The sequence below is a fragment of the Dermacentor silvarum genome, chromosome 1 (assembly GCF_013339745.2).
Source record: "Dermacentor silvarum isolate Dsil-2018 chromosome 1, BIME_Dsil_1.4, whole genome shotgun sequence".
Taxonomy (NCBI): domain Eukaryota; kingdom Metazoa; phylum Arthropoda; class Arachnida; order Ixodida; family Ixodidae; genus Dermacentor; species Dermacentor silvarum.
In genome coordinates, this window is record NC_051154.1 from 442,201,304 (window position 1) to 442,217,018 (window position 15,715).

Consider the following 15,715-nt stretch of genomic DNA (forward strand, 5'->3'; position numbering starts at 1 on the left):
TCTGCACGTTCTCGACGTCCCTTCTTTGCATGTTTCCTTCCGCTCTCCTGGCGTGGCGGTCCCATCGCGCGTGTCTAGTTTCCTCCGGCTGCCCGAGTCTTCCACGCGCATGTATGCCGCCGATCAAAAGCGCCAATCAAAATAAAAGTGTGCCTTTTATTTTGACTCCCGGTGGTATTGACAACCTGCGCGGCGCGGCGCTGAAAAAAAACAGAGAGTACGAGGTGGCGACGGCAGAGAAGAAAAAAAAAGAACAGGCGGAAGGCACGAGCGCAGCAGCGGCAGCAAAAAAAAATAATGGTGCGACACCGCGTTCGAAGAGCCAGGGTTCGAGAGCGCTACCCTAATGGCCGCCGTCGCCGCTCACGAGAAATACAATTTGCTCCTACCTTTGATCTGAATTGTGTGTCATCTCTATATAGTGTGCTAAACTGCTTCGCTGGTAATCCACCTTCACAGCAGTGGAATGGCGCTTAATTTTTCATTGCAGTTAACAAACCATTAATTTCGCAGTTTTGCACGCTCCCTATTGTTGGGTTCATGACAGGACTGGGCAATACTTTTCGCCAAGTTTAAAGGACATATATTGAGTTACCACTGTTGGGAGAACTCAAAGGCACTGAGCTATTAGATACGTTCCTTTAGTTATGCCTTTGCTGTCTATGACTCCGGGATGTTAAGACGACTCTTGTCTTCTGGGTTGTTTGTAAAGGCGCGATGCTCCTTAAGCCTACACCCACAATGAACGCATTTTCAACGTATTTTCGACTACGCGTCAGCCGGTGCCGAGGCGTCTTTTCGCATTTAGCGAAGAGCGCGCTGTTGTACAATTGCAAATGTGCTCCATGCGATTAATTTAGCTGTGTTTTGAAGTGGTGAAATAACAATTCGGTTAAGAAGCGCCATTAAATTAACGCACCGACGCTAACTGATAGCAGGCCGAAAATACATTGGAAACGTGTTCCTTATGATTCCTGCCTTGGAGTGTCAACGAAGGAGCCTTTTTATTTTGGAGGACAGCTTAGATTCACATTAAGCTTTGCCACATTCTTTGCATTGCGTTATTTTGCCCTACGGCATCAAAAAAAGGTTACATATGACTATGAAGCTCTGTCTTTCGCCTAAAATCTAAAAAGCAGCGGTGATGGGAGCGATAAATCCAATTGTGTAATTCTGGGGACCAATTGGGGTGAAGGCTCACATGACTCAGATGACTTCGACGAGCCGTTTGCAGACCAAGCCATGTCCATAGCAAGTGCTGCTGGGCTTCCTCCCGCATTGGCACAGGACAGCACGGGCATCTGGAAGAGGCGTCGATATATCTTCACTGCGCGCGGATGGACGGTCTGACATTTCTATTATCTTGCCTCGCTGCAAGCTTTTCAAGATAGTTCATAATATAGCCACTGGTGCACTGACTAAACAAAAGTAGAAAACGAACACGAATTGACAAGCTTGAGGAGGCTTGGGCAGTCATTGTTTTCGCCATGCTCAGGATCCGTGTGCCTCTTTGTAGTCTTGTGAGAACTCAACTTGACGAGGCTGACATCTGACATTGGCGCTCTTTTAAATCCGTAAGCATTTCCATGCATCATCATCATCAGCCTATATTTTATGTCCACTGCAGGACGAAGGCCTCTCCCTGCAATCCCCAGTCAAAAAATTCGTCAAAGCGTTCTTGTCGGAACGACAGCATTCTTGTCGGCAACGACAAGATTCTTGTTTGCAACGACAGAATTCCCGTTTGCTGCCTTCCGACACCGACAGCAATGCTGTTTGCAACGCCAGCATGTCTGTTTGCAGCCTTCCGACACCGACAGCAATTCCTGTTTGCTGACTTCTGACACCAACAGCAATGCTGTTTGCAACGACAGCATGCCTGTTTGCTGCCTTCCGACACCGACAGCAATGCTGTTTGCAATGACAGCATTCCTGTTTGCTGCCTTCCGACATGGACAGCAATGCTGTTTGCAACGACAGCAAGCCTGTTGGCTGCCTTACAACACCGACAGCAATGCTGTTTGCAACGACAGCAAACCTGTTTGCTGCCTTCCGACACCGACAGCAATGCTGTGTGCACGATTGGCTAGCAGATCGACACTAACGACGGAGCGCCAATATGGCGCCCGCGATTAGATGGGCACTGCGAAATGCGTCGCGGCGTCGACGCATGTTAGCTAATGCACGCATTTATGAAGGCACGAGGCGACACCAAACCACAGGTATTCGATAAAGTGTATCTTCATGAAAGATCGATGCAAGTAGATTGGTATGGTGAGCCATCAATGAAGTAGGAAAGACGTCGCTATGAGTAGCCAAGGAAGCCCTCTCTTTTGCATGGCTCCGGCATTATTTGTAAACGCTGAAACAGTCGTCCACGCGTGTCAGCTGGGTGAAGGCAAGAGCGAGTCTACGGGTGCATGCGCACATGACCAAAGTTGCCTTCTCAGTTCGCCTGCATGTCGGCGTATTTCTGAAGCTGCGCGCGGCAACTATATGCGAGCACCGGTAGAAACTATATAGACAGTTTTAGATGATCGCTGTTTAAGCTCCGCGCCGCTCAGATTTCGATCATGCTCCGAGATACTGCAGGGAACTGCGTAGATTTCGCATTTGATAAGCGCGTCTTGCCGAGACGCGAGCGACGCGCTATCAACTCGGCTGCAAAACGACGAAGAGGCCAAGTAGACACCGCTATCACGCTCCGCTCAGTCGGCTTTGTAGCGGAGCGAGGGATGCGGTCTTCGTTCCGCTGCCGATATGAGCGTCGTGCGCAAGCGCAATTATATCGTCCCCGCTAAGCGGTTTTGTGGCATTTGCTAGCATATGCCGGTCTGAGCGGGGCGGACAGCAAGCGCTCAGCTAAAACAGCTGATCGTATGCGCGCTCGATGTTATCGGAAGCGTATCAATGTTTCGTTCGGTGCAAGTCGATCACCGCAGGGATTATTATGCTTAACTTTGACTTCGTGCGTAGCTGTCGTGCCCAGTCTGCGTGTACGGTGGCAGCGCATTCAAGCTATTTTACACATATCTTTTTTTGTGTATGGATATTCCCCCTCTTGTAAGAATGAATACAAATTTAATTTCATTCTTTATCATATAATAAATCAATCACTTTATTGTTGTATCATATGTTAATTACACCAGGGTCTCCATGTACAAGACTGCAACACGTAGAAGCAGCTGTAGAAAGCATCACACAACACTGCCCAAATGTTTGCTGCTGGAACAGCATAGATGTATGCCATACATGTTCCTCGTTCATTACAGACGTGAAAAAGTTTGACCACATTGCACAAAAGCAAATGCATAGGAAAAAAGTGCTTGTAAAATGACAATGTCACTTCCTAGCACTGTGCACAATAGCCACCAAGTGAAGCACAGTGCTAACACTTGCATGACTTAGTATTACAAACATACATACTTGGAGTAAATGTTCCCTTTGTGCTAGTGTGCAAGATACAGTTGACAGCACCATGAAAAAACAAACAAAAAATGCGTAGTATACAGGAAGCGAACATTAAAATAACTGACTAACAGAAGTGAATTTGGATCGCTGCTACAGTCCCCTTTCTAACACTACAAGCGCTTCTAATAGGAGTCAACCCTCTTGGTTTTCTGCCATGCATGTTCTAAGCAAGTTGATGCTCACAAACGCATGTTACAAAAATGAAGCAGTACTATTTTCCTAATATTTATTTTTTAATATTCTCCCTCACTGTCATTTACACAGCATCCAATCATGGCCTATTAAACTTTCATACCACAACAGCAGCAAAAGTGACAAAAGGCATCTTGAATTTTCTGTCCAGCAGCTGCTTTTGTCCACCAATGCAACAAAGCTATGCTGTCTTTGCCAAGGCTGAGAGCACAAGTGGCACGTGGTTAGCAACCAATGAGTAGAACAACCAGTAGACATAAAGCAAGAGCTAAGGCTACTTAACCCTTTCACACCGCGGTCAAACGCCAGCTGCACATTCAGCCCAAAGCAAGAACAAAACCTATACAAACTGCCACAGGGACACAGTGTAGAGAGCACTCACCGTCGGACAAGCAGTTTTTATTTGAAACTTCGGAGGGAACCCTATCTGGACGGAGGGAACAGTTTTGAGAAAGCTAGGGCACAGATTGCGGCTCATTAAAGGTCCTAACAGGTTAGTACGACCACATTGCGATCACATCAAGCCCAGCACTTTGAGACACAACATAGAAGATTGAGCGATATAGGATAACAGCTGTACGCTAACCATGAGCAGCTTGCCACTCCCATGTACATTTGGGATACGAGCAGATAACCTCACGTCATTGGAAGCCGCTCAGGCACACTGGAGCCTCTCAGGAAGCTGGAACACCAGTGACCGAGCTAGACATCGGTACTGTCCCTTACCCTGCAATTGTGGATACAGAGCGGAACACGACTGCAGCATCATGACCACAGCGGGAAAATGACGCCCTCGAAATCACTACAGTGACTCCATCCGAGAAGGGAGGGAAGTGTGTACAAGCAATGCACCACCGCTCCTCAGTTGGAGGAAGCTTCACCAGTGCAGCAGAAACGGGAAGCGACCCCAGCCCGAGTCAAGTTCCAAGAATCCCGTGAGGATCTGCGAAGTGAAGTGTCAAATCCTTGAAAACTGCCAACTGATTCTTCAACTGTGGAACAGATGTATCTCTCTTAAGGGGCACTGAATACTATCATTCACAAACACCTGATGTTCCGCAATGTCAGTGCATACTGGATTTCAAGACAACTGGCAATCTTTGATTGGCACAGTAGACTGCAAACTAGCATAAAGCTTGAAGAATGTTGTGACAGGAAAAGTTTTGTGACAGGTTTATTTGCCAGGTCATCACCTATGACAAGATGTGGGTGAATCATTTATAAAAGTTACACTTGCCTAAACAATGAACACATACGGAAGCTTCCCAACACAAGAAGTTTCGAGCAACTCAGTCGGCAGGTGAACTCATGGTCATGGGTTTTTGCGCGGATAGATGTAGCATCATTTTGATTTCCTCCCTAGTAGTGAGACTAGCTGAGCAAGTACACGAGTAGTGAGCAAGTACAGCTGTGAGGTTCTCCAACTTGTAGACAGTGCACTTAGGAAGAAACGGCCCTGCTTAAATACCATGGGGGTTCGCTTCATCCAGGAAAATATGTGTGCACATACAGTGCACCACACAATGGGCACTTTACAAATAATCTTGGATGAGAGGTGCTGCCGCATCTGCTATAAAAGCCCAACTTCACTCCAAGACTCATTTTTTTGGGACACTAGGATAATGAAGTACAGTAGGCTGTCCATGCATGGCTGCAAAATAAAAGAAATCTTTCTACGCTGCTGGCATCCTTGTACTGCCAAAATGAAAAGGGATTACCTCGAAAAATGAGATCACTTTCATGCATGTAAACATGTTTCATAATCCTAAAAAATAAAAAGTCCAAGCTTGACTTGAGCACCTCTCATGCGCTCACCAACAGAATTATATCAACATATGCATTAGTCTTCGTGACTTGATGAATGAGTTTGAGCTTCAGTCCACTGCAATACTTTTGGTGATAGCCATGCACTTCGCTAAGACATAAAGCAGTTGCCCCAGAAAGATGGATCATAATTTTTCAGTTACAAGCCTATATTTTGAAGAAAGTACATACGGTTAAATTATAGCAGCCTGCTACAGTTTGACGGATGACACAATTTGGAATTCATAAATACAACTACTCTACCTTAATATTTACTCTATAACTCACTTTCCAGAGACAATTGTACCTGCAATCTTGAAATATGAAATAAACATTCAAATTCCGATTAGTTCTTTTCCAACCTATTAAGTAACTCACACAAATATGATACGTTGTCAACTTTTAAGAAAACACACGGCAATGTTATATCGCCAACACAATACAAGACGTGGTTCTCAGATGGAGGCGGATGACGGCGGCACATCAAATGCACCGCCTGCAGTGAGCAGCTAGTGGCAGTGAAAGTACATAGTGCCCGAAACGACATAAATGGCTAAGATATAACAGTACATGCCGTCGGACATTTTTACATAGGAAGAGCACGTTTTTCTTGGAACAGAGTACTCAGAACTGTGAAGACAATCGGGCCAACCTGGCACCTCAAATACTTGCACATTTGTGGGAGGGTACCAAATCATGATACGAAAAGCCTTTTCACATTTTGTGGAATATCATGAATTGGTCGTGCTTGTCCAAGAGCACATGTTTGAAAGCACCTCTTATACGTGTGCTCCAGCTCTTTCTTTGCAGACAACAGACAACAGATTTGTTCCACTTGTGCTGAAGCAGTCCGGTGGGCCTGGTGCATGATGCACCGTTCAGCAATTTGAACAGGCACATGCTTGGCAGATGTTACAAGCTGGAGTGCCTTACCAATGCCATCTTCAAATGGAAATGTTGAGGTACCCCAAAGAGGGATAAAACATCTGTGCGCACTTTGAAAGATGCAACAACTAATGCATGTTAAATGTCATTGCACTTTCTTCGTGCAGCTTTGTAGTGTGCTGAACAAATGCCAAGAGCAACTTTTCAACGGCACAGATTTGAGCTTCTGTGACAATATCTTTTAACAAAAAAAAGACTGCTTGTGTAAGTAGCACAAAATGTGCCACGTGTGCTCGAGGAAGTATGCATCATGACAGACAATACTTAAATAAAAGCCGAGAGTGCCATTCAGCAGCCTTCCAATATGACCGATCTGACAAGGGCCGTCCCGACCTTGACAAAATTAGGGGTGGCCTTACTGAACGTAATCATGCATCCACAATTAAACTTCAAGTGCCTGCCTATGTACCATGAAGAACCAGTACATGATACCCACAATTCAATCACTTTCTTTGTCATGCCTTCCCAAACACAATGCATATACTCAGGTGGCAGCCCTCAAACAAGATCAAGGCCTTGCAACTTGATAAGAGTTGATGGTCCCTTGATGCCACAAACGGGTTCCTTAAGCTGAGCTGCTTGAGCCATTCCTTTGAGCCCACCACTGTGTGTCCTGTCAGGTGCATTCTGGCTGTTGAAAGGGTAGTTCATTGTGCCTGCAGGCAAAGCATCAATTGTACTAAACATCAGAATATCTGCATTTAGAATGTTCAGATGGACACTGCAGTGAAAATATGCAAGATTTTAAAAGACTTCTATTAGTGAAACATTTCACAGATGGCCCTCATGCAAAATTGATGGCATCTCTCGACAACACAGCACAAGTGGGGAAAAGGCGCCATGTTGCAAGACTATACCCACCGCAAAGAGAAAGAACCTGCCTAGACTGTCCAAGACCTGCAGTTTGCATGAGCCATGCAAAATATTCCTAACATTCGCCGGGTTCATCTTTTACCGCGACCAAAAGGGCAGCGAAAGAGAAATTTCAGATACCAGCTAGAAACGAAGGACACATATTTTTTTCTTGCGCATATATGGCACAAAACAACCAGCATGAGCAGCATTTTATCACAGCCTATTTTGCCGGATTTTCTAGGAGTATAGCTACTGTTGAAGTAAAGTATGATTGATTTAACTACATTATGCATTTTTATGCAAGGAAGTGAACGCTTGCTATTTTTTTTTCATTTGTGATTCTGACAAGTTTCTTTGAAACTTACAGTTGCATGACATCCTGAACTACACTTAACTGAGGTGTGAATTACAATCTCAACATCAGTGCACTGTTATGTTTCGAGTAGCTCGTGAGCATTGATTAAAATAATTTCAATTTTCAACAAACACAATCACTCCAGTGCAAGTGGTGTTGTTAAGGCTATTTCGCATGGCTCATGAATACCGCACGTCTTGGACAGTCCTAGTCAGGTTCTTTCAGCTTTGTGACGGGTACAGTCCTATAATATGGTGCATGCAAGGTCTATAGCGGCATTGCCATGCAGTTTCTGTTACACGAGCAACTAAGAGGTCAGCTTCTGTGCCTTGGGCCAAATGCTACTTAGAAACCACACATCTGAATGGAAAAGAAATGTAAACTGTCAAATTCTAAGAAGAATGGAAAACAAGTTAGTGCAATGCAGCTGTGTGTACTGTATTCTGAATTCACACGTCTTTATCAACATCACTCACCTCATGGCGACACTAAAATCACTGTTTCCATTTTTTTCCCTTCCCACCATACAGCAGAAACTTTTCTTGCAAGTTTTTCAGCCATAGAAAAAATTGCACTAAAAAGAGATGGGCGTGAGCTAAACTGCCATAATTAATAGTGCTTTCAATAGTTTTCCTGGTTTTCAGATTTGTATTGCTGTTTCCTAGATTCGGAAATACAGCAGTCGGTCAAACTGGAAAGTGCAAAATCTAATTCTGCACTTCTACAGTATCAGCTGCTAGCTAGGGGTACTTTCTGCACAAATCTGTGTCGTTACATCCAGGCACACCACTTAACTATGATAATAGGCTGCTGTCTGCCAATGCCAAACACGATATCATTAAGGTATTAAATGTTTTGTCAGATTTGCAACAAATGTTAAAACAATTGAACGGCAGGCCACTGAAAGTGATGACATAATTGGATCGTGAAATTGTGTGGAAAGTATGCAGTCAATATAAAAATACATCAAGCATGGTCAACCAAAACTGCTGATGCACCAAACAATCAAAACAAAAAGCAGTAAGTGGATAGCTTTAATTGTTAATGACTACAAACTTTCCTGTGTATGTAAAATCCAGTAAATAGGTTTGACAAGTTATTTGGCATTCTTCAAATCTGCAGCACATACACTAAAACACGGATCAGAGAAACATGAGACATAAAGCTTTTTTGACAGCCTGTGCTTTAGTGTGTGCACATCACATTCAAATAATACCAGGATGCATACGCAAAGAGCCCACATTCCATCTCTCATAGACATGACAATAGCCATTACAATTAATGTCAAAATGCTGTTTAACTGAGCTCACTTACCATCAATAAGCATACCTTGCTCCAAGCACCAGCTGCATCCAAAGTACACATTATACTGCTTCCTGTTTAGGATAGCTGCTCTTGCTGGGGAGTCAACACAACAGACAACAACGTGCACTGCTGACTGAACAGTTCTCTGACTGAACGCTGTTGATCTCTTCGACAAACTGCTTCAGGGAGAGCATTTGAATACCACACACCTGAAGCTAGCACATTTTGCCACAGAGTTAAAACTGGAAGTTCATTAATCATCACTTGAATTGGCCATATGGAGTTTTTGCTCGTATCAAACACAGGTGCTCCATCTGTGTTCATGGTCAAAGTGATGTCGCTCCATGTCATGTTACTCTGCTTTTTAACACTGCGGTAGAGAATGCCATTCGTGATGTCAGCAAAAACACCTGACACATGAGGAGCAGATGCAATCTTCCGAAAATTAGAAATCAAGGTACTGCCAACCTGTTTTAGCAGTACCAGAAGCTGCTGCTTAATGTTAAATATCGAAAAAAACTTGCAGTAATAATTAAATGTTGCAGCTTCTCACTGCTGCAAGAAGCACAATTGATGGTGTCTTCGTCTTTGGCATCATTGTATCTTCCCAGATATTGATGACAGGGCTGGCAGTATAGATGGATCCTCAGTGCTTTTCTGTTTTTCCACAGCCTCCTCATAGCATATGTAGTGTATGGCACAACTTTCTCCCCAAACAGAAAATTTATTAAAATGAGAAGTCCTTGTAGTTGTGCCCACGTAAGACCTGAAGTAACAACATATGCCAGTATGAGCAGCATAGCCTGTGCCCTTGTTGTTTTCTGGTTTGGAAGGTACTCCTCCGAGAGCTTTGTGAAGTACATGTACTGCATGCTCACTTTCTCCAGCACCATTCTCTGGTTCACTGTCTGCATCACCCTTGTGCCTTTCATCCATCCACTTCCGAACCATCATCACTCAACTCAAAGACAGAACTGAATTCATCGCAACTGAAGTTCACTGTACCTTCATACGCAGTGCCTATTTCACTTGCAGCTTGGTTAGTGTCTTCTACGTCGCTGACATGTGCACTCGTGCTTGCACAAGCATACATTTCTGAAGCAAAATTGGAGTTGATGTGCCTAAGATTATCAGCTTCATTCTCGCTCGATTAAACACTACTGACATTCGTGGAAGGGCTGTTCATGTTTTCCAGGTTCATCTGAAAGAGCAAACAAATAAGAAATGTTATCTTCTAGGTATACCAACGACAAAACCAGTGTCACATTCACAAGAAACATACATAGGGCACAGGAAGGCAACGGTTAGATTACCACTCTTGCGCAAAGCCAGTTCACTGATTAATATGTAGCGCAAAAAAGGACTGTGTTGCTCTATATATATTGAATTGAATTATGGGTGCGACAGTGTATGTCCCACGTGCTAACTTCACAATGGTGCAGGAAGGTGCAGGTTTACCAACTCTGTCTCGGGTAATGAACAGAAACCAGATAAAATGCGCTACCTGGGGAATCGGCTATTATTCTGCCATTAGCCACCTCCGGCTGTGTCCTTTTGCAAATACCCTGCCTTGTACATAGAAGCAGCGTTGACACAAGGAGGTAGGTCAGCTTAGGTACCACTATTAGAGGGAACATGCACACGTGTGGCTGTTGTTCTGTAAAGTGCCATCTGCTGGCGCCCGCTCGGCACAGGCACAGAGTGCGGCTGAGGCAGTACGCTCCATGCATTGTCTGCAATTACACCGCCCAGTGCTTGGTAGTAGCAGACGACACACGGAGCACAGAGCGCCAGTGGCTTTCTGCACCAAGCGGGTGCCAGGCACCAACAGATGGCACCTCATGGAGCATTGGTCACATGCTCGATTGTTCCCTTTTACAATGGTAGATCCTGTACGTTACATTGTTCCAGGCTAAGATCGTTGCTGTTGCACATGAATGATTCAATTATTTTTATGGCACGTCCTTCCAAAATAAATCGCGCTACCATAAACCCTCCAAGATGCGTTACCAAAAAGCCCACATTGCAACCCTAGTGATTCTTGGTTGCAAGCAACGTTGTTTGTAACTGCACTCCGAAGAAACGTGCGCGTCACGATCGAGTACTAGCACGAAACAATTCCCGCTTTCCCCGCGTCATGACCGATCAATGCGCGAGGCAGCACTCAAGACTACGCGTTTCTTGGCTCGGGAAACACACCGCCGGCTTTGACGCGTCATAGTTTGCCCCTCACGCAGTAAGACTTGTAGCTGCTTTTTGTTATTCGCAGTATGAAATACTGAATCTTACAATAATGGCACGTACCTGACTTGCAGCAGTGGATGACCTTGGTCTTTTCAGCATGTACTCTCGAGTTTGCTGTGGCACTTGAACGTTCGAGTCCGGCTGCAGGTACTGCCTATAATGCTTCCTCTGATTTTGGGACATTGAGACGTTCGAAGCCAACATTTTTCACTGGGGAGAACACTGCGGGGCAGTCCGATGTGACTATATGGACTATACTAATATAAAGGTGTAAGCAATACCTAGTCGCGATCACGTCAACTGCAAGCTTTTAGTAGGCTTTAGTAAGCTTGGCTTCGCCTCGCGTTAGTGATCAGAATCACGGTATTACTGACGAAATCAAACAATGCTAGGCCAATGTCAAATTATCACGGGTTAGATTATAAAGGCTATTATGTCACTAAAAATGCAAAAAAATGTTCTAATTTATTTGTTTGGCGTGATTACAGCCAAATGCCTCATACGCAAGGATGTTATTGTACATCGGTTGCCCTGAAAGCTTGTAAAGTTGCTCAAAGTCGTGAAAGCATTAAGAAAAATGAACTGATAAGTTGTTCATCTTAAATAACCTTATAAATAAAGGATTTAAAAAACTGACATGGAGTGCGGAGGCATACATATCAAGAAATAAGGAATGCATGCATATACGATTGATTGATTTATTGATTGATTAAATGTTTTTGCTTATGGGATGGCGAAAGGGAAAATGTGCTTTGTGTTTCTGTTACTTCGTAAGTCTTATTTTGCTAGCACAAGATGCGATCTAAACAAGCTAGAGAAACACAACAGCGGAGAAGATGGTTTTCGGATATGGAAATAGAGAAAGATACTATATCTTAATTTTACTCATGCTTTGCTCATCAATTAAGAAGCACACACACACATGCCAGACAAGAAAATGGCTAGATGAATTTTTGCTGCCATGTGAACTGATCCTACCATAGAGTCAACCATGATCGATGTCATTGCACATTTAGTGGAAATGCTACCATAATTTCGTGTGGCAGCACATTCCTAAAAGCGGTGCGCACGATCTACACGTTCAGTAAACCACGTCGTACCTATGCTATAATTACTCGACCAATCACTATAAGAGAGGTCCAAGCTGCCTTAAACAAGCTCAGAGGAAAAACCGCGGCTGGCCCAGATGGGGTCAACAACAAGATGCTTAGAAACCTCGATGACAACTCCCTCCAACAACTAACGGCATTCATGCAAAAATGTTGGGAGCGGGGGGAGATACCCGGGGAATGGAAGAAAGCAAAGCTAGTCCTCATCCCCAAACCAGGGAAAGAACTCAAACTAGAGAACCTTAGGCCAATATCGTTAACCTCCTGTGTAGGCAAGCTCATGGAGCACGTCATACAGAACAGGCTCAACGGATACTTGGAAAGTAAGGAACTCTATCCAGACAGCATGGTTGGATTCAGACAACTATCCACAAACGACGTCATGCTACAACTCAAAGAACATGTATTGGAAGGAAAGACTAGCGACTCGAGAGTCATAGTGGGACTGGACGTCAGCAAAGCGTTTGACAACGTAAAACATCAAGCGATCCTGTCACACCTCAATCACCTGAATGTAGGCAGCAAGCTATACAACTATATTAAAAGCTTCCTCACGGACCGAACAGTGAACATAGAAATCGGGGGCACAATCAGAGACAACATTAGGCTGGGCAACAAGGGAACACCACAGGGATCGGTGCTATCCCCTACCCTTTTTAACATTGCAATGATCGGGCTGCCAGAAAGACTCAGAAAGCTAGAGGGCCTCTGCCACACTCTCTACGCTGATGACCTCACTCTTTGGGTCGACAGAGGGGGGAGCGATAGCCAAATAGAAGACACCCTACAAAGGGCAATCTGGGAAACGGAAAGCTATCTGAGACCCATAGGGCTAAAATGCTCGCCGAAAAAATCGGAGATGCTAATCATGAGCAAGCAGCACGTCAATATCCAGCTCCTGGTCAACAACACCCCGGTCCCAAGGGTGGACAAGATCAGGATACTGGGTATGTGGATACAAGAAAATGGGAGAAACACTGAAACAATAAACAGACTAGAAGCCACGACCAACCAAACTTGCAGGCTCCTCAAGAGGATAGCAAACAAAAACGCGGGGATGAAGCAGGCAAACCTACTTAGACTTGTCCACTCTTTCGTCATTAGCAGAATCACCTACGCTATCCCGTACTTAAAAACAACTAAAGCAGAGAGAGACAAGGTAGACATCCTCATCAGGAAAGGTGTCAAAACCGCCCTAGGTTTACCAGCGTGCACATCAACCGAGACGATCCTCAACCTAGGAGTCTCAAACACCCTAGATGAAATGTGCTAGGCGAAACTCACGGCACAATATGTCAGACTAACCGGCAGCAAAACGGGCAGATCCATTCTTAGGAAACTGGGCAACCGGAATCCAGAATCGCGAGAGGGGATAACCGCCATCCCCAAAGAAATTGCCAACAAGTTAAGAATACCCCCCATCCCAAGAAACATGCACCCAATATACAACGACGAACGCAGGAAAAGCAGAGTCCAAAGACTCCAAAGCTCCCTCCTCCAAAAACGAGGAGTAGTGTACACCGATGCGGCAGAGTACGCAGAAGGGCACTACGCTGCAGTAGTAGTGAGCGACAAAGGCGAGCTAATCTCGAGCTGTAGCGTAAGACACTCTTCACCAGAGGAGGCAGAGATGGCGGCGATTGCCCTGGCAATCACAAACCCATCAACCAGAATAATCATCACCGATTCTAAAACTGCAATCAAAGCTTATGACACTGGTAAGGTGTCCAAAGAGGCCGCCAAAATTCTGCAAGCAGGCAAGGAGAACGTACCCAATGACCTAATTAGAATAATATGGGTGCCCGCTCATAGTGGACTCACAGGGAACGAGATCGCCAACGAGGTCGCCCGAGGACTTACACACCGGGCCCCAGCGCAGGCATACTACTCCCTGTCCAAAAAGCGAGACTTAACCACATACAGAGAAATTCTACAACACTATAGAATGGGCAGGAGAACTTTTCCTCCCCCCCCCCATAGATCTCTCACAAAGAAGGAAGAAGTAATCTGGCGAAAACTGCAGACGGGTACCTTCCAAAACCCGTATATCCTACACAAATGGCATCCTGATGTGCACTCTTCGAAATGCAAAAACTGTGAAGGCATAGCGACCCTAAATCACATGCTCTGGGCTTGCCCAGCGCTAAACGGTCTACATGGGAACAAAGAGTCATGGGAATCCTCCCTTCATAGCCAGGAAGAACATGCCCAAAAACAAGCCATCTGTCAAGCCCAGGCCGCCGCCGGAAGCCAACTGATTCCGGCCGACGTCTAGGGGGGAGGTAGGCGGTGAAAGGGGGAGCTGAGTCTCACCCCGATCACCCATACTCTCTGACGGGTGCAAATAAAGTGCTTTCTCTCTCTCGGCAAGGATCTGAGTGGCGTTGCAGAAGTCGTGGGCAGCTTTTTTCGTTGCGGGGTGCTCTTTTCGTCGCAACAATAGACTGGATTTTTTTACAAGTACTGCTCCATGAGGGCACATATGTAAATGGCAAATGGAGGCCTTAGGAGAACACTTGCCATTATATAAAGCAGGCAGCGCAGCATCTCTAGGGCACCCAAGGGGCAGCGGGGGATCAAAGTTGGAAGGAAGTAGGTCCGTGAGTAGGGGCCTCCGCGAGCCCCAACCCATGGACCAGTCTGGGTTGTGGTTTTGGTGTCCCCATTGCCGCTTCCGTGTTCTTGAGGCGTGTGGTGTCGCGGCAACTGCACTCCAATATAATAAGGAATAATGGTACGTTGTTACAGCTAGTAAATAAAAAACTATTAAAGAAATATCCAGCCACCACTAATTGGTATGCTGAGTTCTGCCCCACCGCGGCCAGTTAATCGCCACTAAAGTGTTCTGCTTAGAGTGCACCTGTTGCTTCTAGAACAATTACTTTTGTATGATTCTGGTTGTTGAGAAACCTTGTGCTTATATATATGAACTGTATTTCAGCGCCCAATGTGTCGCACGCAGCTTCGGTGCAATTACAATTAAGCTTGTAATTCCTCTTCATTTATTACTCGAGCAGAAATGTGCAGTCTTTTGTTAATTAGTTTGTATGCATGATCAGCGTTTCTAAACAGAAACAAGCTGTTTAAGGTTTCCTTGTTTCGGCGGTGTCATTTTGCATAATAATATCCATGTGCATTTATGTAATTGATCAGCTCCTACGTTAACGATGCGTTGCTGCATTGCTGCGGCATGTTTTTTTCTGTAAACCGCATTGACCACGCGCTCTTGGCCTTCGTATTATGTATATCTAATATATTATCATATATATATATACATATATATATATATATATATATTATATATATATTATATTATATATAATCCGGGCCAATAGACCGCGATCAGCTGCTTGACAATGCATGAAAGAGCGGATGAACCTAACGTGCATGCCCACCCTTAGGAAATTTCAGATATGGCCCTTATATGTTTATGATG